The sequence below is a fragment of the Ochotona curzoniae genome, unplaced genomic scaffold, assembly GCF_017591425.1.
Source record: "Ochotona curzoniae isolate NIBS_2020 unplaced genomic scaffold, NIBS_Ocur_1.0 contig_1302, whole genome shotgun sequence".
NCBI classification, from domain to species: Eukaryota; Metazoa; Chordata; class Mammalia; order Lagomorpha; family Ochotonidae; genus Ochotona; species Ochotona curzoniae.
The window spans coordinates 17,115,366-17,142,128 of record NW_024465035.1 but is presented as its reverse complement, the minus strand read 5'-3'; positions in this window follow the sequence as shown (position 1 = coordinate 17,142,128).

Here is a 26,763-nt window from a genome sequence, read left to right as displayed (position 1 = left end):
AATTCTGAATGTCATACTATTTGTATCAGGAAGACTATTAAGACAGCTATAAAACCAGATTCTTGAAGTCAGATTGTAGCCAAAAGCCAGATTTCCATGAATTGTTAAGTCATGCGGTACTATAATAGAAATCAGAAGTTGTGATTGAGTTATTGGGTTTGAGATGTTGTCTTCTCTGAACTGATTCCTAGTGGAATTCTCAAAATAACCTTGAAAAAGGGTGAAGGCGAGAACTGTATTCGAGATGAGGATGTGGGAATAATAAATGTATCCTAGTCACTCAGCTCTCAAATAGCAAAATTATTATAATAACTTTTGCAGGATGGAGAAAATAGTAGGCCAATCATGTGGGAAACTACGAAGCTTCAGAGGGCAAAAGTGAACGTTGGAAAAGGAAAAACCCAGAGAATAATATATGAAACATACATTAAGATCAAAGCAGAACAATCGATTAAGGAGGGACCACAGTATTAAAAATATAGAAAGAGATAAATAGAGAACAACAATACATGCTATTTTGCCATCTAGAGTCAGTCAAATCACTGATGAGTACCTAGAACAGATATTTAATATTTACTTTTCATTGGGTGGAAGTGTATCACAAACGTTAAGATTTGAATATTCAGGGGATAACTTTTCCTTAAAATGTCAGTCCTAGCCACAGATCGCTAGCAGTCTCCAAGGTGGTAAATATAGAAGCGAAGCATAAGCAAAGGAAATTCTAATTTACAGTTCTTTCTCTCTTGACATCATGTTTGGCCTTTAGTATTGTGTTTAGAAAGAATAAAATGAAATATTTTTTTTTAAAGAGTAAAACAGAAAAGAGAACAAAAAAAGGGGTTTTGGGGAGGGTGCTGTCCACAGACACACTTTACGTGACAAGGTGGTTCCAACACCACTCCCTTATGAGACCGTGGCAGTCCTTGAATCTGTAACCCAGTTTTGTTGTCAAGGTCCTGAACACTGACCAGAGTCAGTAACTTTCTTAAGTCTCAAGTGGATTGCTGATAAACTAGGAGCCTAATTGAATTCCTTTGGCTTTGAATTGACCCACTTTTTCTTGCTCCACACACTCTCTCTAAGGTAATTACAAGACATATTAGACCAGAAAACATCTGGTAAGCATATGCGAGCAAAAAGGGTTTGAACATAACTTGCCGGTTCATGATAAAAAGCCCAATGGAATGTTCTGCCCCACAAATCAGTGTTGCTTTCAAAGACACGGAAAACACATTGCCTTGTCCAGGGACTCTCCCTTGGCCGACTGCCAAGAATACTGCCTACTCTTTAGGCTCATCTTCCTTGGAACTCCAATCCTAATTCTTCCTCATTTGAGACAAAAAGCATATTCACCTATAAGATAAAATTCACTGTGTAAGTGAGTGTAAGCTACAGGCAGGTCAGCATATACTTAAAGGATTGGGTGACCTTGCAGAAACTAAGAACTTTAATATTTTCATGGACTTCTTTATTGTTTGTAAAAATATTACCTCGCTTTCAGAAATGTTGTTATGATACAATATGTGTCTCTATACTTAGAAGATAATAAACATTCCATGGGTTATAGAGACTGTTTACTCCTTAGAAGTGATTATGAATCTATCTATCTATCTATCTATCTATCTATCTATCTATCTACCTATCATTTTCTTCCTTCCTGATATTTTCTCCCTAACATCAACTAGATAGTGTTTCCTTCAAGCCAATAAAAATACAAACTCCCAGTCATCATGTCCTGCTGCTATAGTTTGGCTAGTACGAAGTGGCTACTGCATGCACTGTTTTATGTTCTTGGATCTTTTAAACATGTCAACAATGTTGAGATTAATAAACAAAAATGTGTAATAGAACCAAATAAATTACTACTTGAGCACTACCTAACTTCATTAAATAATTTTCAATTTCAAGAGTAATAAAAGTATGTAAGAACAATTTCCAGTACCATTAAGAGTACTAAATACACCACCACAGCTCCCAAAGGAAACCCTGTAATCACAATAAATATTAGGAAATACTAAGAGAAAAAAAAAGATTAATTGTAAGCACAGAATAATAAGGCAACACACTGTTAATCAAGAAGGGGAGCCAGATGTGAACTGTTAACAAAGTATAATCAACATGGAAAAGCCGAATTCAGGGAAATTGTATTATATTTGTTCCCCTCCCACCCTCCTGTCGGTCAGCCTTGGAAATGGTTTATAACAGCTAACGGATATACTGAATGTTCTCACATGGAATTTTTCACTCACCTCAGTCACCCCCTGATGTTTGACCTATTCTAAACACAGCTGTTCTCATGTGAAATATGCCCTATAGAAACACAGTTTAGCAGAATCTTTGAGAATCTAACCTCCGTATTATCGAGTCATCTATAGTTGTAAGTTATTCTCTCAGGACTTTAGTCATGTACTCAATGAATTCAGCATTTGAGAAGAGCAAAGCTGTTCAGTGTCTTTACGATTTAGATGTATCAATAAATAAAAGTGTCATAGATGATTCTATTGAGTGACAGCAGATCTAGGTATTTTGAAATAAATACAAGCACTTATCCCTTTTGTAAATGTGTTAGTATTATCATTATCTATAAGAAAATACTCAGGTCTAATTGCTAAAACTATTATGACCGTCAATTTTACCCATTAAGCATCATTATTTGAATTATGGCTAAAGCTTAGTTATTTTAAGTATATTGATGGATGTCTGCTTGCCAAGATTTTGTCCCAAGTATTTTAACTGCATTATCACATTTTCTCAGCCAAAAATGTCATATATTTCTTCTGATGCGTATGAGCATTTTTAACAAATTATCAACTTAATTTTGCTATTACTTCAGCTTTTCGTGAAACTAGTGGGCATATGGACTTATAATCCTCCTTATTGTATGAAGCATTTCAAAGATAGCTACGACAGAATCACACTGAAGAAATGATACATTTAAAAATGCATCTTGACAACAGATGTAGGTGACTCAATCTAAAAGTAAAAAAAAAAATTAGACGAATCAAAGGTGAGAATTTTTGCAAATTGCTTAACGTGGGTTGCTCATTTTGCTTTAAATAAAAGGAAAAGCATGTCACTAGTTTTATTGACTTTGGCCCAGGTAAACACACACACACACACACACACACATACACAGTGATTAAACTCTGTAGAATAACACAACTCTCGTTGAGCTGTTACTGGAGAAGGCGAATTCTCAGTGATTCTGCTAAACTGCATTTCTGTAGCTGTGTGTTTGTGCATGTGTCTACAAACACAAACATTCTAGAGAAAGATTCTTCTTGCAGAGACGACTAATCAGAACTAGCGCCCCTTCTCTAACACGCTGTGCTGGGTTTGAGGTGGGCAGTGGGGAAGGCAGGTGCAATGCATGATACCTCTGTGGTGCATATTACATGTCAGGGCTCTACTGGGCATGCTCACTCAGTTCTCTGCATTTTACTGTCAGTACTGCTTCCTGCAGAGGTTTGACTGAAAGCTCAGGCTTTTTCAGTTTTATCCATGCGCAAAGCATATCTGGATTTCTATAATGTGATTCCCAAGCTTGTTCTGTATTTATTTCACCCTTGCATAACTCAGAAGGCAGTGGCACAAAGTGTGCTCAGACTGCCCAAAAGCAATTAGCAAACCCTTAGACTAGGACGAGTCATGGCTCGCAAGGCAATTTTTGAGACAGCCCCAATGACACATGGAAGAGCAGTAGTCTTCATTAGCAATGCAGCAACTCATTTCATTCTAGTACAGATCTCTTTATAGGATGCTGGCCATGTCCCCAGCTATTGGGTGACACATTTTGTACTCTGCATTGTCTTTGATTTTAGCATGTGCCCCTGGATTTCTGTTCATCACAAATTATAATAGCAATCAATACTCAATAACAAATGTTAATTTAGCACTCGAAAATTGGCAACATTCCTTAAGATCCTTCAAACAGAAACCACGTATTTTAATTCTATAATCTTGGGATCCAGTGACACAGTCAAAATCCACATTATTTTCAATAATAGTAACCGCATTAGGCCAGAATATACTCTAGAAAATACTTCCAGGTTATGAAACCAGATGTGACAGATTCTTCTCCTGAAACTCGTGTAACTTTTTTAAGTCTCTTTGAACACTTAACATCTGCCTTGGGTGCAGTCAATTCTGCTGGATTGTAGGGCCCATCAAGGCAGACACCATGGCGTTTCCACATTTGCATTCCCCAAGGAGTGCTACTTCCACATTTACAGTTTAGTCGAATTGACGGATGGAGATATAAGATGTGTTCAGGGGGGAAAATATGCATGTAAAAGGCAGCCTGATGTCACAGAAAAAAGGAAGGCTAGAGTGTCCAGTTGATGTGGGACCCAGCCTCATTCTTCTGTGTCTTTCTTGGCTGACTTCAATGTCTCTGCTCCTCAGATCCCTTGGATAGAAATGTAGTCTTATGCTTTGTTTATATACAGCTATAAATTTGCTGTGGGGGAGAAGCACAGTCTACATGAAAAGGAGGTGCATTGATTTAGCTGTTAACAAGTGGATAACTGCCATGACTTTTTCAACATGATGTATCCATCATATACAGTTATTTGGAAGTTGGTTCTGACTGTTATGGTGTTCAATACACTATGTAGGAGTTTATAACATAAATACATATAATACCTGCCAATTATTCCAAGACATGACTAAACAAATGATCATGTAAGAATTATAGTTCATTCTGAACATTAATTAATGAGTACAGCATAATTCATTTATCAACATGGGTTATAGTGTGAATAAAATGTAACATGCACACTACAAAAATCACTTAAAATCTCTGTGTATGCTTAGTCACCTGCCTTGCATTCTACAAAACACATCTTTTGCATCCATTATCTTTGATACATCTTCCTGCTGTTTTTCAGCAATGAATGAATGAATGAATAATGAATGAATAAGTGAATGCAACAGGCCCATTCCCAAGCCTTGTCTTGGTCCACAGAGAAAGAGTAGGGATGAAGAAGGAAGCCTGAAACAGGAGAACAGAAAACATATGAGTTCATGTTGTTAAGCCGAAGCAGGATACTAACTCCCAAAAGGCATAAGAAATCCCTAAGCCAAAGATAATAATTTGCCTGTTGAGCCATAACATCAGCCTCCTCTCACCTCTCTTACTGAGATAACTGCTGTATGGGATCTTATAAGTAAGAAAATAAGTTATTTTCAGTCACACCTGTGTTTTTCTTAGTAGACTTTTAATTTTATTTTTTTTTTAAATTTCTCATGATACAGTCCCTTAGACTCAAGAATTTCCCCTTCTATCCTGCTAATACCCCACTCCTCATCCCCCTCCATCCTGACTAAAACACACAAATTGGATACCACCTGGTGTTTCAGTGTAGACACAGTGTTGTTTCTTGCTAGCTAGTTGCTAGACACACATGCACCTTGCCACAAAACTCTGAGCTCATAATCAGAGGAAAAACATGCAGCCAGTTTCCCAAGCTAAACTTTATGACCTGCAACCTCATCTATCTGGTTGATGCAATATGAGACCATTTAATCTTTTTAAGCACCATCAATCAATGAGGATTATGAAGTTCTGAATACTGACTGTTCTTAAGCAGCAAATGATGGCAAAAGAGCATCAATATTGGAACAGTGCACTTCTGGTTTGCTTAGTATCGGCTGATTTAAGACAGGAGCATTAAGACAGGTGAACTAAGTGTGGTGGATTTTACATCTTCTCAGTGACAATGGCAAGTTTAGAACTCTCTCTCTCTCTCTCTCTCTCTCTCTCTCTCTCTCTCTCTCTCTCGTGTATGTGTGTGTGTGTCCAGTGATTATATGCCTATAAAAATGGTTAGGGAGAGTTTTGGGATAGAAATTAGGCTTAATGAAACTAGAAACCTGCAATTTAAATGCTGGTGGATGACAATTCTTCTCTAAAAATGCATTAGATGTGGCTTTGGCTAGGAGTATCAGGAGTTATAAAATTTTACTGCAGATCTTCAAACGGATAAGATGAAGTTCACTTCATGGATAGTCAACCATTCAGTGTGTATGTGTGCACGCAACACACCCTCAACCCCATTGCCTAGGCTGACTTCCTCCCACAGGGTCTTTGTGTCAATTCTACACTCACCGCATACTCTGTACGCCTAATCTATTTATTTTGGAAAGCTCAAGTAAAGATGAGTTTGCTTAAAGTTAGTATGCTCCTCTACTAATCACAGACTGTCTTATTGGATTCAAGACCTGTTGCTTCATATCAGGTTCTATCTAAGGATACTTCGTGCGTTGTGTTAAAGTTAAGGGTAAACCTTATTATTCATTCTCCACTAGATTATCAAATACTGACATTTGACCGTTATTGGCTCTCAGCAAATTAACGTGTATGGAATATAAAACACTAATACATACTATATGCAAATCTAAGCCCTAATTTATATAACAAAGTAAATACAATAACAAAAGTAAATACACAAGTGTCAGATTAAATTCTCGCTGTCCCCCCGCCACCCTCCCCCCCAAGATCTAAGAGCGTTCTTCAAGCAGTAATACTGTTGAGGAGAGGAACATAGGATTGTCCTATCAAACATTGGTAAATGGAACGGAGCTAATATTTAAAGAAGAAAGGTTATCACTGCGGTCAGCATTCTAGGAGCAGATAAACAATTACACGAAGAAGCTCACGTAGAAGTAACAACAGCTATGTCATTATGTGTACGTCATCATCCTTTATTAAAGATAAGCTTCAGATCATCAATGACAGGCATTGAAATTTAACAAGCCCTCATTAACACTTTTCTGAGTTGTGTGGCAAGATACCATTATATATATCAAATTATATATCATACTATATATATATAATCATCAGCATATATATACATATATATATATACATACACAGATATAAGCATGAGCAAGATAAAATCCTATGACACAACAGGAGCATGCAAATAATTCTTTAGGTTTTTCGTTTAATCTATTTGTTTGATAGGCATAGGAAGAGAGGGAAAGAGGAAAATATGTGCATATATGTATATATTACATATATCTGTGGAGAGAGAGCAGAGATAGGCCAGCCGCTGCTTCTTTCCCCAAACGTGTACAGTGCTTAGATGAAGTTGGGGACTAGAGCTAGGTATTGGATGCAAGTCTCCCATGGAGAAGGCAGGAGCCCCAGGCTCTGACTCCAAAATGCTGCTTCCAGGGGTTTCAACATGAAGAGAGTCAGAGTTACTATGTGGAGCAGGGTATCAGTGCCAGGTACTCCAGTACGGAATGTGGGTGTCTATATCTGGGCTAAATACCTCCGAGCACACACATCAATAATGGGTAACTATATTTTAAGCCAGGCTTGACCTTCAAAGAAGCCAACTTGTAGCTAGTCAATTCTTGCTGCCTTATTTTCTGCACTTACTTTGTTTTCATAGCCATAGTCTGCACCACACTCATTTGCCCATTTATCATTGCTTCATATATGTAAATGCAAACACAGTGGCTTTTGAGGGCTTACCCAGTGCATGGCATCCTGTTTGTTAACCATTTGTGCTCTTTGCTTGCAATGATGGTGGTCCTGCTCCATTTGCCTACACAATGAGAAGATTTAGATCCTGAAGGTTCAGAGTTGTAACCTCTGTGGATTCACCTTGCTGACATATCTCTGATGCATAAGACTCATTTCTGGAAATAGACACTCGTGTTTGCACATACCATGTGACAGCCTCCACTCTTTAGCTTACTAAACCCGTTTGTTACAAACAGAAAATTCTTTTGGTTGCATCATTTTAGAGTTTCTTGTGTTGATTTGATTGGCTGCATTTTGTCCGTTTTATTTATGTGTTTGTAATTACTCGCTCATACTCATGCTCAGGCATGTTTGCAAAGGAATTACTATTGTTCAGTATACTTTTTTATTTGATAGTAATTGACTAAACAAGAGCTGCAAATGGTGTATCCATACATGATGTTAAAACAGCACTTGGGTAGGTAAGTGTCTTGGTGAGCTGGCATACAAGGTTTTCTATGAAGCACAGACTGTGAACTGCTTATCTGATTTGAGAAAGAAGTATGAACTATGTTCTTTGTAAAAACAATATGATGCTGGGCATGGCACAGTGGCCTAATTGCTAAAGTCCTCGCTGTGAACTTGCTGGGATTCCATATGGGAATTGGTTCCCTTCCAGCTCCATGCTCATGGCCTGGGAAAGCAGTCGAGGACGGCTTTCATAGCCATAGTTGGGATCCAGCACCCACATGGGAGACCTGGAGGAAGTTCCTGGCTCCTAATCCTGGCTTGGGATTGGTACAACTCTGGCCTTTGCGATCAATCAAAGAATGAATCATTAGAAGGACAATCTTTTCCACTGTCTCTCCTCCTCTTTGTATATCTGAATTTACAATTAAAATAAAGCTTTTTAAAAAAATATGCTGCTCTAATGACTTTTGAAGGATGGTTAAGGTGATTTTGGTGAAAAGCAAAAACAATCATGAGAAAACATGTGAAGAATTTCAAAAACTGCAAGCCATATCACACATATTCAGCTTGTCATAGGGGAGGATGGTTTGGAAGCATGAGAGTAAGGGAGTGAACATACAGCCATTTGAGTTAATATCACCAACACACCACTAGGCATCCAGAAATACTTTACAGTTGTTAGTAGAAGAAGCCCTGAGTTTGCAGGGCTCCAAGCACTAAGCGGGTGCTGTGCTGACGAGCTGTGTGGGGTTCTAGGGATTGGTTTGTTGATTGGCCCTACATGTAACACAATTTCCTTGGTGCAAGGGACCCACCCGCCCCCTCAAAGGGGTGCTCAATGATTGTGTGACACATTGACAGCTGTTCACAGGAGAAGAATGAGATGCCAATTGAGCTTAGCTCCCTGGAAGGTGTGCACGTTTGCTTTTTAATCAAGCTTTCACATCTCTTTATAGATGCCCAGTTGTAGACTACTGTCTAAATTGAATCGCATGTAGGCAAAAGTAAAACTGCTGGAAGTGAACCAGCAAATAGGAACAGGACAGTATTTTCACAGATACGTAGGTAAAGCAGGGAAGACCTGGCAAGGACTTGCCACCTGGGAATGGGGTCTGGATACATATTGGAGTGGGAGCAACTGAGGGCATGGCTGGTAGAGGAAGAATGACCTCTGGCATTTCATGGAGCCAGTACTACATTCTCAAAGCACAGATGAAGCAATGGTCCTGCTCGCTTATCTGGAAGGTGGGGGTGACAAGTCCCTTCTTGATGCTGAACATGAGTCCAGTGCCCAGCTAGGACCTGGCCACAGCAAGAAGCGTTCAGGGAATGGAGCCAATTATGTGGCATACTGCACTAGTCCCCATCTAGAGCCACCTTAGGCTCCATGTGGATGCCAGATGGTAATAGATGGAGGGGCATGATTAGGTACAGTTTCCCTCCTGTGCTCTGGGCACTGCTTCCTATACTTCCTCTGGCAAACCCTGCTGAGAATCTCCTGTCAAATCCTACCCAATGCCACAGAGACAGGCTCTGTCATGCTCATGTCAGAGTGACTCTCCAGGTCACAGTCACTGTCATCAATGATCAGGCCCATGGGGAAGGATACCATGACCTAGGAATCTTGTGCTGGGTCCTCAGACAGGAAAAAATAGGAAGGAGGGAGGGGTTAGAAGAAATCAACAGGCACCAGAAGCTAGAAGGTAAGAGCCAGGAACCAAGAGCCAGTAATTGGGGACAGGAGCCAGGAACTGGGAGACAGGAGCCAGGAAATTGGAGCCAGGAGCCAGAAGCTCAAAAGCTGGAGCTTGCAATGTGCAGAGGGAGCCCCCAATCATCTCATCCCATCTGACCCCAAGGTGCCTTACAGCAACGACCAGGAACCCAGAAAACAGATGAGGAACCCAAGATTCAACGGGGAACAGCAGTCACTGCCTTGTGCAGCAGAGAGCAGGGGTGATTACACAGCATGGGCTGCGACTCAGTACACTGGAATCCACAAGTAAACAAGAAAACTACAATTCTTTATTAATATAAGGCATACTTCAGGGGAAAGGAAGATATAGGGAAAAGATAAAGCTACAGGTAGAGTATATTTGTTTGTGTCACTGGTTTAGGTGAAGCAGGAAGGTCGGGGAGTTCTGGCTCTTCCAGACTCCTATCAACTACTGCACAGGGTTTTCATCCCTGGCTCTGGCCAGAAGGGCGCATACAGAAACACGCACCCAGGGTGCGCAGCCAGTTGGGGAGACGATGTTGTGGACGGCCCTGGCTGTGGTTTGTCCCTCGCAGCTTCAGGCGGCTCCAGAACCAGCGTTTGGTCTTGACCGGAGGCTGGTCTGCCTGGTTCTCAGCCTCTGCGTCTTCTGGGGTATCCAGAGCTGGTTCTGGGGGTTCTGACTGGAAAGCTGACGCAAGAGTCATGTCCAAATTATTGGTAAAACCTGAGGCAGCAAGAGAAGACAAGATGAGCACCAGAGTCCACACCGTTGCCTTTGCAAGTCCAAAATACCACTTGTCCAGCCATAGAAGGCCCAGCTCTGCCACTTGACTGTGCTGCAGCCCTGGGATTCCATGCCTGGACTTTGCTCTTAGCAAAGAGCAGCTTAGGATCCTCTCCCCAGCATGATACAGCTCTGATGCCCCCTCCTACACTCCACCCACCCACCCACCCACCCAAATACCCAGTTTGCCTTCCTCACCTTGAGCCTCAGGCTCTGCTTCCTGGGCCTTATGGTCCTCAAATTGACTCAGAAGAATGTAGACATGCAGGGCCAGGAAGGACAGAGGCATTTTAGGACGGCGGCGCAACATTAGGGAATTCCGGCTGTGCTGGTGCAGGGGCTGGTAGATGTATGCCAGAAGAGACTCTAGTTCTGTTCCCACGAGGGAGCAGAAGGCCCTGGGGAGAGGTATGGGGACAGCAGAGTCAGGAATATGGCATCTGGAGCCACACAATCCTCCCATTCTCCTGGGGGTGGGGCGCTGGGCTCTTGGTGGAGGAGGCCCAGCCCCATGTGAAGCAGGGCAGCAGGAACCCCACACAGGAGCAGGCTGCCCTCTACCGCACACACTGAACCCAAGCCAGCAAAGGCATGGGGCAGAGGATCTATAGTCTTCCATGATAGAGCAAGATTCTGTCCTGCTGCCTTGGGCTTGGGAACGCTGAGAGTTCTGTCTCCTGCTGAAGGCAATACCCTCATGTGACCTGGAGTCGCAGCAGCCTGCCCCTAGCCAGCCACACCTCATGTCTCAGCTGTGCAGATGACATCGTCTCTCTCGTCCCAAAGCATGCTCTCAGGTTTGCTCCATCTTCTTCCTCACTATTTTGCCCCAAGAAAGGCACCCAGTGGAGGACAGGAGGTATCACCTGTTGTCCTCCTTTCTTGCACCTTCCTGGAGGTGCTGGGGCTTGACTGACTCCCTGACCGGGAGAGTAGGGACATTAGTCTGTGCTGTCCCTCAGGCTTGCTGAGGTCCTGGACAGGAACCACCACTCAAGGAGTATTTCCCAACATTGTTGGTTGAGTCAGAACTATACCAGCTTGTCGGCCATCATCTGCACGGACCTGGGAATCCTCTACCAGCCCCTAATGTACCAACTCAACCACTACCGCACAGAGCCCCCCCACCTAAAATCCAGAAGGACTTTGTGAATAGGAAAACTGCTTTGCCTGAGGACAGGGGAAAGAGGCCAGATCCCCAAAGCTTCCTCATGAGTTAAAGATCAGAAGCAGATCCCTGGCCAGCCTCCTCCTCCAGGCCAGGCATCTGGAAGATCATCCTCAGGACAATTACACAGGGCCAGATCTCACTCAGGGTCTGTCCTCTGAGCACCCAGATTTGAATGAATAATCTGAGGAGCTGCAAGGCCCAGGGCATCATCAAGACCCAGGCAGCAGACCCTGTGTCCTCCCCAGGCCTGCAGGTACATGTGCTCACCTGGGGAATAGCAGGTGCAGCACCTGATGTGTGCCAGTCAGCCTTTGGAAGATGTTTCCTGTCTGCTGGACATGTGTCAGCATTTTCATGGCCTTCTGAGCCATGCCTGCCTCCTGAATCTCCAGCTGGCTTCTGATCTTCAGGCCGGGTTGCCTCAGTTGTTCAGTGGGGTTAGACCCTGGCTGTGATGTTGGAGCCTTGGCGGGCTGCAGGGCTTCCAAGGCAGGAGGCTGGACTGCCTGGGGCAGGGATGCTGCTAGTGGCTCTGGCTGGGGAGCAGCTGTTGGAGTTGGCACCAAACGGAAGCAGAGAAATGTATAGGTCAGCACAGGAGGAGAGCCTTCATCAATGCCACAACTCTTCCCACTAGGTGTGAAGAAACAGAGGGTTCCTCCCTTCCCCCTTTGCTTACACAGGGGTGCCTGCCCTTGCCCACACGTGGAACCTGTCCACGCTGAGCTGCAACTCTAAGGGCTCTGAGCCTAGTGTTTGATGTCCATCCACACCAGTCTCAGGGCCTCCTCCCAGTGTGGCACAGCCCCGGTAGCCTTCCGAGCGTTGACACCCCAATGCTAGTTGGCCTCACCCTCAGACGCAGCCTTAGAATCGAGTTCATCCACCATTTCCTTGTATTTCTTATATTCCAGCTCCATTAGGAGATTCGTGGCTTGCAACTCAAAATCAGTGTCAGGCATATTATCTGCAACGTAAGCCACCAGTTTCTTGAGGCAGCTCAGGTCATCGGCCTGATGGAAATGGCCAGGGTAGCGTTGCAGCCAGGTTTGCAGTATGGAGCAGAGGGCCCTGGAACAGACAGGTGGGCAGCAGAGTCATGGACCTGGCATATCCTTTCTCTTAGCCCTCCCAGGTGCTTCTGCCTTTGGGCTCCAGGAACAGGATGCTGACCTTGTGTGCAGGAGGGCTTTCTGGAGGCCTCCAGTGGAGCTGGCTGCTCCCTAACTCCCATTAGCCCAATGGGATGGGACTGCAATGCTCAGCCTCTTTGAAATGGGTTGTTTTGGGGTGAGTTTTCACTCCCCATCTGATCCCAGCACTACTCCCAAATTCCCCTCCTCCGGCAGGCAACACTCTGCTGTCTCCCACCTCTGACAGTAGGCAGAGGAAGCCGGCATGCCTGGCACACAGCCAGTCCTTCCATAGCCCAAGGTCCCACCTGTGGATCAAGGAACCTCCCTCCTCTCCTAGCATACTTACTTCTTGCAACTGTCATCCTTCTTTTGTCCTGCTTCAAACTTTCTGTATCTGGAGGAGGAGAGAAGGGGTCAGCTGAGATGTCCTTTGTCCCACCTGCCAGCAGGTCTGGGGTGTGGGACGTCTCCCTGAGTTGGAGGAGGAAGGCCTATGGGTCTGTGCTGTGACTGGATGGCTGCTGTGTGGTGTGGATTGGCGCCTTTGCGCAGGGAGCACTTTCCTTTGTCTCTGAGTGACCTCAGCCAGGTCCTCCCCACATATTTGGTGTAACTGGAAAACTCAGGACTTGGGTTCTGGATACTTCCAAAGACAGGGTCCCACAGAGAATCTAGAAGGTCCTTTCTGTGTAGGACAACAGTTTTGTGCATGCCTATGGGAAGTGTGCTCTGTAGCACCAAATCTTTCCTTGGTGGCAGGAAATGTTAGGTGAGATGCAAGCCCTGAGCCACCCTCTTCTTGGGCCTGGCACTTAGAAACCATCTCTCTGCCTGGGCTTGCTCCTGCAAGTATTAACCTGCTGCCACAGGGACCTGGCCTCTGAGTGTGTCAGAGCATCACCCAGTCCCAACCACGAGAGGTGGAGTCCAGACCGCTATGCCTACATGGGCAAACCCTCACCTTTCAAAGAGCAGGTCAAGGACTTGGTCAGTGGTAGCAAACCTTTGGTACCTCTTCAAGAATGTAGGCAAAACGTACGGGTCCCCGCTCTGCTGCGCTGGCACCAGCTCGTACACCATTTTCTTGACCATGTCTGCACCCATTATTCTCATGGTGCCAGCAACAGCCTTACGAGGTGCAGATGTGATGGCTCCTGGCTCCTCAGCTGCGGCCACCTTGGCAGGAGCCTGCTTGGCTGGACTTGCATGTTGTATTTTGGCCGAGGGCTCCCCCTCAGGCCCGAGTGCTTTGCTGGTCCGCACTGCAGTGGAGTCCTTCCTCACGGGTGTCCCAGAGGCACTGTGAGGCTAGGGTAAGCAGGGAGCTTTTCCAAGCAGAGCCCAGATGTGCTACCCCAGCACATTGAGGGTTCTCATACTTTCATCCTGTTCCTCACTCCCACCTCCTGCCCCTTCCATGGCCAATGTGTCCCCCCAGTAACCCTACCCAACTTCACACTCACACACACACACGCGCGCGCACACACACACACACACACACACACACACACACACAGCAGGGCTAAGCGAAAGCAGCTGGACTCAAGTAGAGGCCAGCCTGGTTGGACCTGCCCGGGCTCTCTGATTGTCACCTTTAGGACCCTTGGACTGCGCTGTGCGGGCGAGTCTTGACGTGGGCTGACCCACTGTCTATAGCGGGGTTGTGTGCGAGGCTGACCGGAGTCTGGGCCTCGCGAACGCGGGAAACAACGTCTATTCATTGTCTCCGGAGAGCTCTGGACAACTGAACAGCAGGGCCACTAGTGCCAGAGTGAGAGAACCTGGTTACCGGGGTGACCCAAATTGTGCTCTGGCCATTGTCCAGGGAGTGAGGTCACTTCCTGTGGCTCCCTCATCTGAGGCCCCTCCTTAGTAGAGCTCTCGCTCACTCCCTTGAGGCTCATGGTTCCTGTGGCCCCCTGTCGCAGGTGTCCAGTGGACACCTGCCTGCACTTAGTCACACCAGAAGCACACCCAGCTGCCTGTGCAGGCCTGAGACTCAGGGCTCACACTGGGACATGATGACTTGGTGACTGACACTGCCCCTCCTTTTCTAGGCCTTTGTTCCTGGACCACTCCGTGTCCCTCTCAGGGATCCTACATCTCCTCTGCCTGTAGGACAGCATCCTAGCATCTGCTTCTGTGGGTGCCCTCAGGTGTCTCAACCAAAAGCACCTGTGGGACCCATGAATGCTGAGTCCTGCTACTGTAAAATCCCCCAAGGAGAGGATCCAAGATGGCTGGTCTAAGAAGAGATTACACGGTCCCATATTCAGGTGATAATTTCCGTGTGACATGGCAGTTTTTGATCATACAGATATATACATATGTACACACATATAAAGAGCTTTTGTGGTATCCATATAAAACACTGTTTTCTGTCTATAAGTACAATTGGTACCTGTTTCAAATTGGGCTTCAAGCTTTTGTAAATAGGCTTCCACTGTTCAATATTGTCATATACTGTACTGTTTTTAATCAAAGGGTTTCTTTTGAAATCCTGCATGAGACAATGGATGTGTTTAGGAGAGAACAGAGTACAAAAGTATTACACACCCATGTCTTAGATGAATTCCACCCTCTTCAGGCTAGCTGAGTTTGCCCAAAGTCAAGGAACGTTCCTGGATATGTTTTAAAACCATGTTGCACTATTAGAAGTTTTGGGTTGAACACAACACCCTGATGCAACACGGTGAGCAGGTCATTCTTCCTCCGTGTGAGAATCGAACTATCAGCCCTCTATGCACAAGGAAATCCTCAGTCAACCCCAACACTTGGAATTTCTACAGAATATAGTGATTCCCATTGGAAGCAACAAAAATGTATTTTAGGAGCTTATTGACCAAATGACAATTAATATTGCCTCCATCAGCATTGTCATTATATTTCCCAGATTCTCCATGTTCTGCGGCTCTCTGTTCAGGTGCCCCCTCAACTTCCGTCTCTTCGTTTCCGTTTGCAACCCAGTGGGCTTCCCAGGGACAGATCCTTCCTCTGATCTGGCATTGAAGGGAGTATAGCTGTCATGTAATTGAAGAGGTGGTGGCCCTGGGAACCCTAAGTGATCGGCCTCTCACCTTGCTTCGCCTCTGCACTGAACTCAGACGAAATCGCATTATTCATCGCTGCGGTGAAATAAAAAATGTGTCTAGGATTTGCTGCTGCAGGATTTCTCATGTAATTAAATCTGAGCTTAGATGTGCCCAAGGGGACCTCATTGATAAAGGCAGGGTGCTGAAAAAGCTTTGTCGGTATTTAAGCCCCGAAATAACTTTTCCTGATGTAATTAAAAGTCTGCCCATTGATTTCGGTGCTCAGGGAAGGCTATTGTTTCTGAGCTGATGCTGTCATCAGTGCTTCACATCTGTACAGCAGCTGTATTATTCCTGTGACCTTGGACCAGTCACCGAACCCTTCTGAATTCTGACAGAAGACGGTTATGAATGCCATGCAAACACAGCTGCTGTCAGAACTACAGGAGGTGATGTAGACAAGCAGTCCACTTGCCTTATCTCAGAGCATCCTCAACAACCCAGCAGGTACACGACTGTCCACGCGGTATGCTTGGGGAGCGTGTTGAACCACGAGCTCTAGATGAAGGTTTGGGTTAGGAGAAGAGAAAAGGACGAGTCCCATATCACAGAGCTAGGAGGCCACAAACCAGTCATTTGTTCTTTCATCTATTATTTCAACATTGTGAGCCTATGTGACTATTCTGAGGCCAAAACCTGCATGCATTTAAAAAACTCATATTGATTCTCAAACATCAGAGACTTTTTTTAAGATTTATTTATTTTTTGGAAAGTCAGATATACAAAGAGGAGGAGAGACAGAGAGGAAGATCTTCCGTCCGATGATTCACTCCCCAAGTGAGCGCAATGGCCGATGCTATGCCTATCTGAAGCCAGGAGCCAGGAACTTCCTCCAGGTCTCCCACATGGGTGCAGGGTCCCAAAGCTTTGGGTCGTCCTCGACTGCTTTCCCAGGCCACAAGCAGGGAGCTGGATGGGAAGTGGAGCTGCCGGGATTAGAACCAGCGCCCATATGGGATCCCAGTGCGTTCAAGGCAAGGACTTTAACCACTAGGCCATGCCGCCGGGCCCCCCAAAAATCAGAGACCTTTTTAAATACAAGATGCCATTGAGAATCTATCCTAATGAAGACGAGCAGTTTCACTTGGAACTGAACCACTGCTGTGCTGGATGGTTCGCTCTTTGCAGATGTATAATGAGTTGGGATGCCAGTGTTTCAACATTGCCATTACCACACATTTTGTCCTGGAGTTTTAATTACTTGCAGTAAAAACAAAATCACTTATACTCAAGATTTTCTCACTCTCCATTTTTTCAAAGACTGCAATTTCTATTATCTGTGCTCTTGAACAAGCACGCTGTATTTAAGGGGTAGAGCTATTATATAACGATAGGCTATTGCACACATGGAAGAAGTGATGGCCTCTCACTTCTGTTAGCAGGCCAACAAATACTATGGTGTCCGTTTCATATTGGTCACTTCCTCTAAGGAGACCGGCTTCTGTGTTTCCATGACACTCGGAAATCCTATGGAGTGGCCCATGTCGTAAGGGGCTGTTGTCTCCCATCTGTAGCCAAAGAGCATGCAAGGCTTCCAAAACCCATAGGCGCTTGGAAGTCTTCAAATGACTGTAGCCCTGGCGGTTAAATTGAAAGCAATAACCGCCTCATACATATATATAATATACATATACATAATACATATATATATATAATTTTATGTGTTAAATTAGATAGAGTTGGTTTATACTTAATTCAAGGAGAGCAATTATTTACAATTCTATCCTGTTTAATTTTTCTCTAATTCAATTGGAATAAATTGGAGAACAAGGAACAACTTATTAAAAAATAAAACCATAGGAAGAAAATGCTTACCCAAAATTATCAGTTTCTTTACAGAAGAAATCCCACATTACTTAGAACTGCTTGAAAAACTGTTTTTGTTTTGTTTTGTTTTGTTTTTTCTCACATGCAACACTTGAAAAACATCCCGAAAGTACCGGAATTCCCACCTATTCTGTCGATTCTCTCTATTCTAGGAAAAGTGCCCCGTTTACCAGTGTGTCTGTCTATGACTGCTTCCACCACCATGCAGTGTCAGCTGGCACTGCCAAAGAAATCATGCATGCAGACACCCCGAGAGACACGCCTTCAGGAACTCTACTTGTACCAGCTGGGCCACTATCACACAAGGGCGCAAGCTCTGCAGTGTCAAAGGCTGAGTGATCAAGATAGTCGAATCATTTTTTTTGAAACAAATACATTTTTTTAAGATTTATTTTAGTTTTGTTGCAAAGTCTGATATACAGAGAGGAGGATCTTCCATCCGATGATTCATTCCCCAAGTGGTTGCAATGGCCAGTGCTGCGCCCATCTGAAGCCAGGAGCCAGGAACTTTCTCCAGGTCTCCCACATGGGTACAGGGTCCCGAGGCTTTGGGCTGTCCTCCACTGTTTTCCCAGGCCACAAGCAGGGAGCTGGATGGGAACTGGGGTTGCCAGGATTAGAACTGGTACCCATATGGGATACCGGCATGTTCAAGGCGAAGACTTTAGAGAGTATAGGATAGTTGTGCTTCGGAGACTGACTTATTTTACTGAGAATAGTGGTCTGCAGTTGTGACCACATTATTGCAAATGATAGAAATTCATTCTTTTAGTGACTAATGTTCCACAGTTATATACGCTACAGTTTCTTTATTCACCCTACTTTTGATGGGCACCTGGGCTGTTTCCATGTCCTCGCTATTGTGAATTGTATTGCTCTGAATAGAGAGATGCAGGTAACTTGTGCAGGTTTTACTTCTTTTAATTTTTTTATTTATGTCTTTATTTTATGACACAGTTTAATAAGCACTAGGGTCTCCCTTTTCCCTCCCCAAGTCGCCTCCTCCCCACACCGTTCCCCCCCTCCAGTCTTACAATGAGTGTCTTTTCATGAATTTTCAAAAGTGAGAGGTATAACTTAAACCTATATTACCTGATAATCCCTCCCAAGCCTGTGCTTGCCTTGGTCATGTTACCCTGGAAACCCCAGGGAAAGTGCAAGGAAACACATGGGGCCATTTAAGCTCTCCTAGGTACAAAACTGACACTCAAACCAGAGCCTGACTGTCTGAATAGGAATCCATCTTCTACTCCAGAATAATTCTGCCTCATTTTCTAATGGCTTTTCAGTGTCATAGTTTTGAATGACATTACTTCCTTTTGTACACTATCCAGATGCTTCCAATGCATGTCCCCTGTGTCGAGACCGCACCTGCTCATTGGCTGCCACCCCAATAGGCAGACCCTGGGCATCTCTATGCATCTCTATGCATCCACATCCAGAATGTTGGTTATGGCCTCAATGTTACCATATAGATTATGTCGTGGTCATTTCAGCACTCTAGCTATCACGCTCTCTCTGATTCAATCACCGTGGCTCAAGGTCTCGGTTGGCATGCACTGGCAGCCAGTCCTCTGCCATCTTTGTGTTTCAGGGTTCTTTCTATTTCCTGATAGATACACTCTGTTTCCTCTGCAGCTTGTTCCTCAGTACTGCACTGTCACAGGTTATGGACCCACCTGCTTTCCTGGACAGCACAGGCTTCAGGAGAAGTTGAGCTTCAAGTTTGTTCTCCTGCCGAAAACCTGCTTCTTGATGCGTGATCATGACCTGTTTCCCTCTGGGTATTCCACCTATTCATTGAAACACATACACACAAATCTGTGATCGGATTCATTGGCTTGAACGTGAACAGAATGCCAGCAAGTAAATAGCAGCTGACAACAGCAGCCACTTTTCTGATCATGAGAGGTGGTTTACAAACAACTTCAACATCACAACGTTTTGAGCAGATACGCAAGAATCACTGAAACACTCAAAGCTGTGACTGGGATGATTGCTAGAACTGACATTCAGTGTTGACCTAGATATTACAGTGGAATCATTCAAGCTAAGTTAGAAAAAAAAATACAAATATCTAGACTTGCTGATTTTAAATCTGCTCTACTCAAAAGTATGACAGGTACAACTATTTTTATCCTGAATTTGATTCTTTGGAATGATTTTCACCTCATACGATCTCCTAACAAATCAGAGTATTGCTCTATACTATAAATGGAATCCCATAATAGAAACCTTAAAAATGGATGTAAATTCAATAGTCAAATGTGACTTATCCCTTATGCATTATTAAGACAAGTTTCCTCTGGGAACCATCCTGAGTGGGGGAAAACATTTTGAAAATAGTTTTGGGTAATAGAGGAGTTTCAGCTAGTGAATAGTCATACTCCTTAATATATAGAGTTACAAAGACAAGGAGAGACGGGCAGAAAGATCTTCTATCTGCTGTTTTGTTCTCCAAATCTCCATTAACAGCTGGAGCTGAGCTCATCTGAAGCCAGGAGCCAGGGGCTTCGTCCAGGTCTTGCACATGAATGCAGGGGCTCAACGTGTTAGGTCGTCCTCTACTGCTTTCCCAGGCCATAAGTGGGGGAGCTGGAACAGAACTGGAGCAGAAGAATGGTGAAGTGGTGACCATATGGGATGCTGGTTCTACAGGCAGAGGTTTAGCATGCTCAGCTACCAGGCTGGCCCTCAATTCCAATGCGTTTTAATCATTGAGCTACGTGGACGTTTCAGCATCATCTCAGAGCAGCCTTCTCAGTTTCTACATCCAATCAATCCCTGCTAAGTTATTTTCTGCCTTTCCTTTGAAAACACAGTACCTATTTCCCTTGCTCGTTTTTTTTTTTTTTTTTTTTTTTTACTGTGATGTTTGCCTCATCCGTCATGCTTAGCTTGTTAAATGGTTTTCTTGCTACCAGCCTTTCCCTCTGATCCACCTATCTCACCACACACACGTATCGTGATTCTGCTGGAAAAATCTTGCAAAAATCCCAGATACCTATGAAAACTATTTCTAGAATCAGGTTCACTTAGCATTACATTTAAGTTTGGGTGTTGTCGAGCTCGAACTAATGTTTAACTTCCGCTATCGTCCGTGCAACAAGTTTTTACGATAGCAATGTTCCAGGGGGTTATTTTGGGTAATGGAGAATGCACAGTGTGGCCACGGAAAGTGCTTGCCTGTGATTAGATCCCAGCAAGTCCTCGTCTCTGGAGCAGGCAATGGCTGATTATTTCAATTCTTGATTCTACTTTAATTCACACCGTTTCATCGACTTAGAAAGCTTCACACGCTTTATCTGAACTTCTACCATCCTTTAAAATTCACACATCGAGGGTTTTCTGTTGTTGTTGTTTGAAATTTTATTTTTAGGATATACACAGGTGTTCCATGAAAAGGCAAGTACTAGAATAAGGAAGTTGTAAGTAAGTCAATTGTAACAAAAGCTATCAAGATTCTATTTTAAACAGATGACTGTAAACTTTTTCATATTGTTTCTTTAAAAAAAAATAATTTACATTAGAAAGTCAGATATGCAGAGAGGGGAGACAGAGAGGAAGATCTTTCATCCATTCATTCACTCCCCCATGTGACCACAACGGCCAAGGCTGAGCTGATCCGAAACCAGGAGCCAGGAGCCTCTTCTGGGTCTCCCACACGGGTGCAGGGTCCCAAGGCTTTGGGCTGTCCTCGACTGCTTTCCCAGGCCACAAGCAGGGAGCTGGATGGGAAGTGGAGCTGCTGAAGTTAGAACTGTCTCCCATATGGGATCTTGCTGCATTCAAGGTTAGAACTTTAGCCACCAGGCTACTGTGCCAGGCCCTAAAGTTTTCATTCTCTTAATGTTTAAATATATTAAAGAGTAGGTAGGGAAAGATGATTCTTTTCTAATTATCAATGAAACTTCATCACAAATCTCCTTGTAGAAACTAGTCTGTGAGGAATATTTCTCAAGAAATATTGATTTAGAAATGTCTTTATAAGAGGAAGGAGAGTGATACTAATTAAGGAGCTATTCTACATTGAAACCATGATCACTTTTCACAAAGCAATTATGAGGATGAAGTTACAGCTACAGAAATATCGAAATACTTAGCAAAGCAAGAGGATTACCAATATAGAAATTTATAGTAATCTCAAACAAGATTATATAGGGTTCAAATTCACATTTACTACCTGATTGTTAACATGAAATTAATTTTAACAAGTATCTATTTATTTTAACAAGTATCTATTTATTTGCTTGAGAAATAGATTTCTAGAGTGAGGAGAGAGATATTGCTTTCACTGGTTCGTGGCCCAGATATCTGTAATGGTAAGGCAGGGGCCAGGCCAATGGCAGGAAACAGCAGGTGCTTCTGGACCTTGGAGACATGGGTGGCAGGGATCCGAACACTTTAGCTGTATCCAGCTGCTTCTCCCAGGCCATTGGCAGGATGCTGAATCTCTTGGCCAGAACTACAAACAGCACCCTTCCAGGACGGGCAGCAACTTTAATTGTTACGCTGCAAAGCTAGCCCCCAAATTAACTTTAAAATGTTTTTTATAATTTTCATGTCCAATACAAAACAAGAAAAAGATGAAACTGTAATTGTGGCAGAGCAGGTCAAGCAACCCTCTGTGACACCAACACCTCCTAATGTGGAATGATTAGAATTACAGATATTACCACTTCCATTCCCCCTGTTGATAGCAATCAGCAGGCCAAATGCATGGGCTCCAGTCACGCGTGTGAGAAGCCCAGAAGGAGTTCCTGACTCCTGGCTTCCACGAGCCTGATCATGGTGGTCCATCTTATTCCCAGTGCTCTACCAGAAATATCCTTTAACCCCAGGATCCATGACCCATTCGTTTCTGAACATACTACTTTGATTTCCTGACCCTGATCTTCTTGTTCTTGTAGATACTTCCTTGTCCGACAGAGCCCGTGGTGAATTTTTCATCTGCAGAAAACCTTTTCTTTATTTTTTTTTCTTATTCTGTTACACTGTTTTGCAAACCCCATAGACCTGGTGCAAGGGCAAGTTCCTGCTCATGTCCACTTCCATCCTCATGGCTCCCTACATGAGGGAGTCACAAACCCATGCTGACTGGCCTCACTTCAAATGCACAGCCTCTAGTTTCACATGGACGTGCGGTGTGGGTCTGAAGTCCTCATCTATTCCCTTCATTTCTGTGTGGTCCTTCTTCCTGAAATACGTTCTTCCCTCTCTCCACTCTCAGATAACGAACTTGCTACCTCACACACAAGATGCAATCAAGCAGAAACAATCTCTACAAGACAGATCTTCCTGCTGATCTCCACACCACAATTTCTTCTGCTATTGCTGGTATTCTTCGTCACTAGCACCTGTCTGCTTTTGCCGAAGAACAGCTTTCCTTCCACCTTCTCCAGAGCAATGTTGGATTGTTCCTACAGTTTCTTTTTGCCTCATCAAACCTTCCCTGACTACTGTTCATCCCAGTCGGTACACGGGCAAGCTTCCTGCTTGTGCAAAAGTAGTAGAAAATGACAAATATGAAAAATGAAAGTAGTAGAGGATGGCCCAGAGCCTGAGGACCCTGTACCCAAGATTCCAAAGAAGTTACTAGTTCCTGACTTCAGATCAGATCAGATCAAGCTCCAGCCATTAGCAGCCGTTTGGGAGTGAGACAGCCGATGAATGACATTTCTCTGTCTCTCCTTTATGTAAATTTTATCTGCCTTTGCAATAAAAATTAAAACCCGTTAAAAAATAGTATCTCTTGAAGTTAGACCATGTTAAGAAAATCTGAGCCTGCTTAATTTTCATTTTTTTCTACATGAAAACAGGAAATTTTCCTCTAATCTTTACTTCGAGGTTCTTATGGGTTTCCTGATCTAAAATTCAAAAAACTGCATTCCAACACTTCTTCATCAAGACTGTGGTTATAAATGAGTTCTAGAAAAGTACCCACAGACTTGGGTAGGTTTGTCAGTGGGATGTGTCCAGTGTATGCAGTTACTGCCGCGTTCTCAAATGTTTGGCTCCCTCATTAGGTGAGTTATGTTTCTTCATTGAAATTAATTAGCACCCATGGAGTGGAGACCCTTCCCTCCTCCCCCTGAGATGATAGGACAGGAATGCTGTCTTCCTCCATCATGATTCTCAAGGGAATGGCTCCAAAGCTATAAAACTGGTCAGAAATTTTTCATTTACATCTAAAAAGGATGGGGAAGAAAAGTACAGTTAGTCGAGGCCTAAATAAATACTCTAAGGAAATGAAATTGCCAGTGGAGGTCAGCAAAAAGCCTGCCTCAAGTTTAATCAAGCTGAAGGAACTCTTCAGGTCTTTAGATCACCATTCTGTCTCCCCTCCTATTATTGCAATAGTCTCCTTGCTCCTCTGTAACAGAATAATCCTGTCCAATGTCATAAAATAATTCTTCCTTTAGAAAAACGAAATGAACAATTTCACTCAGAGTAAAAACCGAAGTCAGTAGAATGGCCTTCTAGACATTTCATAATCTGTAGTATATTTCATGTGTATTAAACAATATATGCATGTTTAAAAAGTTCCCAAGTATGTGGGTCAGGTGCAGGATTTTGTTATTTGTGTTGGCTTAGTTGGCTCTGCTGAGCCAAGCAATGCCTATTCGGGTTGGCTCTGTTCTGCTTCCCAAGGTGCTCGTTTTGTTGTTGTTGTTGTTGTTGTTTTCTTTGGTTTGTTTGTTTGTTTGTTTTTCCAGAACCCCCGGGCTACCCTGGGTGTGGGCCTCACACAGCTATAGTACAAGTGCTGAAGGACAAGTGAGAAAAAAAAAATGAACTTTTAAGGAGCAACATAGTATTTCTAGCCAAAACAAGTCACCAAGGCAAGTGAAATATTAAAAATGAAACTGAACTCACATCCTTTCCATAGGAAGGACTGCTAGGTTGCCAGAAAATATAATGAATACATTGAAGGGATAAAAAATGTGGTCAGTCATATAGTACACAGCCTGTTGAATATGATGTACTTTGCTCACTTATTTTGATGATCCTTGGTCTACCTGTAGAATGCATTTGCTTTGCTTCATTTCCTATTCTCTGAGGTCATGTTACGGGTGCAGCCAGTGATAGCCAGCGCCCGTTGACAGTGGGCCGAGGAGTTGATCAGCGCTCATTGAGCTGGGCAGAAACAGGAACTGGGCTTGTGACTCAAAACACCTAGACTAATTGGACTCATTTCTACCCAATATCCTGGCTAACTTAGGACGAGGAGGGAAGAGCACATAAGGAGAGGTGAAGGAGCTATAAAGTGAGACTTCCTCAGAGACGTCTACCATCACTGGTCTCCTGTCAGGGCCTCATTCCCCAGACCCTCTCCCTGTCCACATTACTGGCTCTGCTGGTCAGAGCAATCATGGTCCCTGTGTACTGCTTAGATGGGACAATGGATCTAGTAATGCTGTTTCTGGTTCGTGTACTATCAGGAGTTCCAGGAGAGGTGAGGCCTAGCAGTGATGGAGCGTGGGCAGAGAAGCCAGGGAAAGGTGAATGTCTGCAGCTTTGTAAGTATGTTCAGGTTATTCGTTGCATGTCTCTTAGGATAACCTACATTGTTGGGGAAGCTGGGACATAGGTTTTCAGCTTAACGGATGGGCTTAAGGGTAATGACCATTTGTTCCTCTTGGGGTTATGATTGGTTGGATTATGATTGGTTGGATTGCCATATGGACTTGTGATTTGCCATTTCTAGTATGTTCTATCATCAGCAAGCTTGTTTAATAAAGACTCCTTAATAAACCTTAGCCATGTCTGGAGTGATCTCACCCACACCCCGTAATAGTCAATGTTTAAAATAAACACCCATGGTGAGTACAAAGAAGACAGTAAAATTAATACATTAATTAATTAATTAAATGACGATTAAACTGATAAATCTCATTTTTAAAATATAGCAATGGAATGGAAGATGATATTTTGAAATCGGTATCAGAGGAGACATACTTTAGCTCCATCTCAATTAGTGAATATGAGTGTATTCAGGAATTTTCTGTCTCAGAGAGATTATTAATTTATTTGAAAGAGAAAGAAAGGTGGAGGGGTGGGGCACAGAGAGAGGTTTGGAGAGATCTTCCGGCTACTGGCTCGCTCTTTGAATGTCCATATCAGCTAAGCCAGGAGCACAGTGGTCCACCCAAGGCTCCTAGTTGGGTGTTGGACTCAATTATTTGCATTATCTTTTGCTGCTTTTCAGCACATGAACAGGGATCTGAATCAGAGACTCCAACTGATGCGCTGATATGGACTGTAAGAGTGGCAAGGGACAGCTTGGTCAGCCACACCAAAATGCCTGATCCACCCATGGATTTTCAAGGATTTCTTGGGTCTGGGAGTGTTGGCCATCATAAGCGACTCTAAAGTAAGCTTGCTGCCCTGCCTGTATGTGCAACTTGGATCAACTTTGTAAAGTTTCTCAAATTAACCTGAACACAGTAAGAGTCAGGAACATCGACCTTTCAGCTCTTCATGTAGGATTATTGTACTTTTCTCTTCTAGCCTCATGTCCCCATGTCAGCATCATCTCTGTTATTGACTGGTAAGAGCATTCAGGTGCTGATTCTTCCAAGCCATTTGATTTCTAAGGACAAGAGAACCATTGGATCTCTGGCAGAAACACAACTCTTTATCGTTGCTTACTCCATGAAGCAGCCCAATCCAGCCCACACTATTCAAGGAAGGATGTCTTCCAGATTCTGGTGTCTCCCAGTCCTACCACAGAAGCTTAAAATACACCAAAACCACAACACAGGTGCCCCTTACTTCATGCCAATGTCGTTAGTCCTTATCTCTTCTGTGTCCAAATGCAGTCCCCACACATCCCATTTAAGAACAAAAATTCTCCATGCACATAAAAAGATGGCAGAAAGAGAGTATGTGGAGTAAGATTACCACAGAAAATTTAACCAGTTGCTGGTGGATTTGCTTTATACAAACCAATCAAAATATATCCGCGATGTAACTAGTTTAAAGGAGTCTTTTGGCATATACATGCATAAAATACTATTTATTATTTAACAGGGATTTGAGAGTTTTTTAACACCTCATATTTTAATTAGTGAAATAAACCATT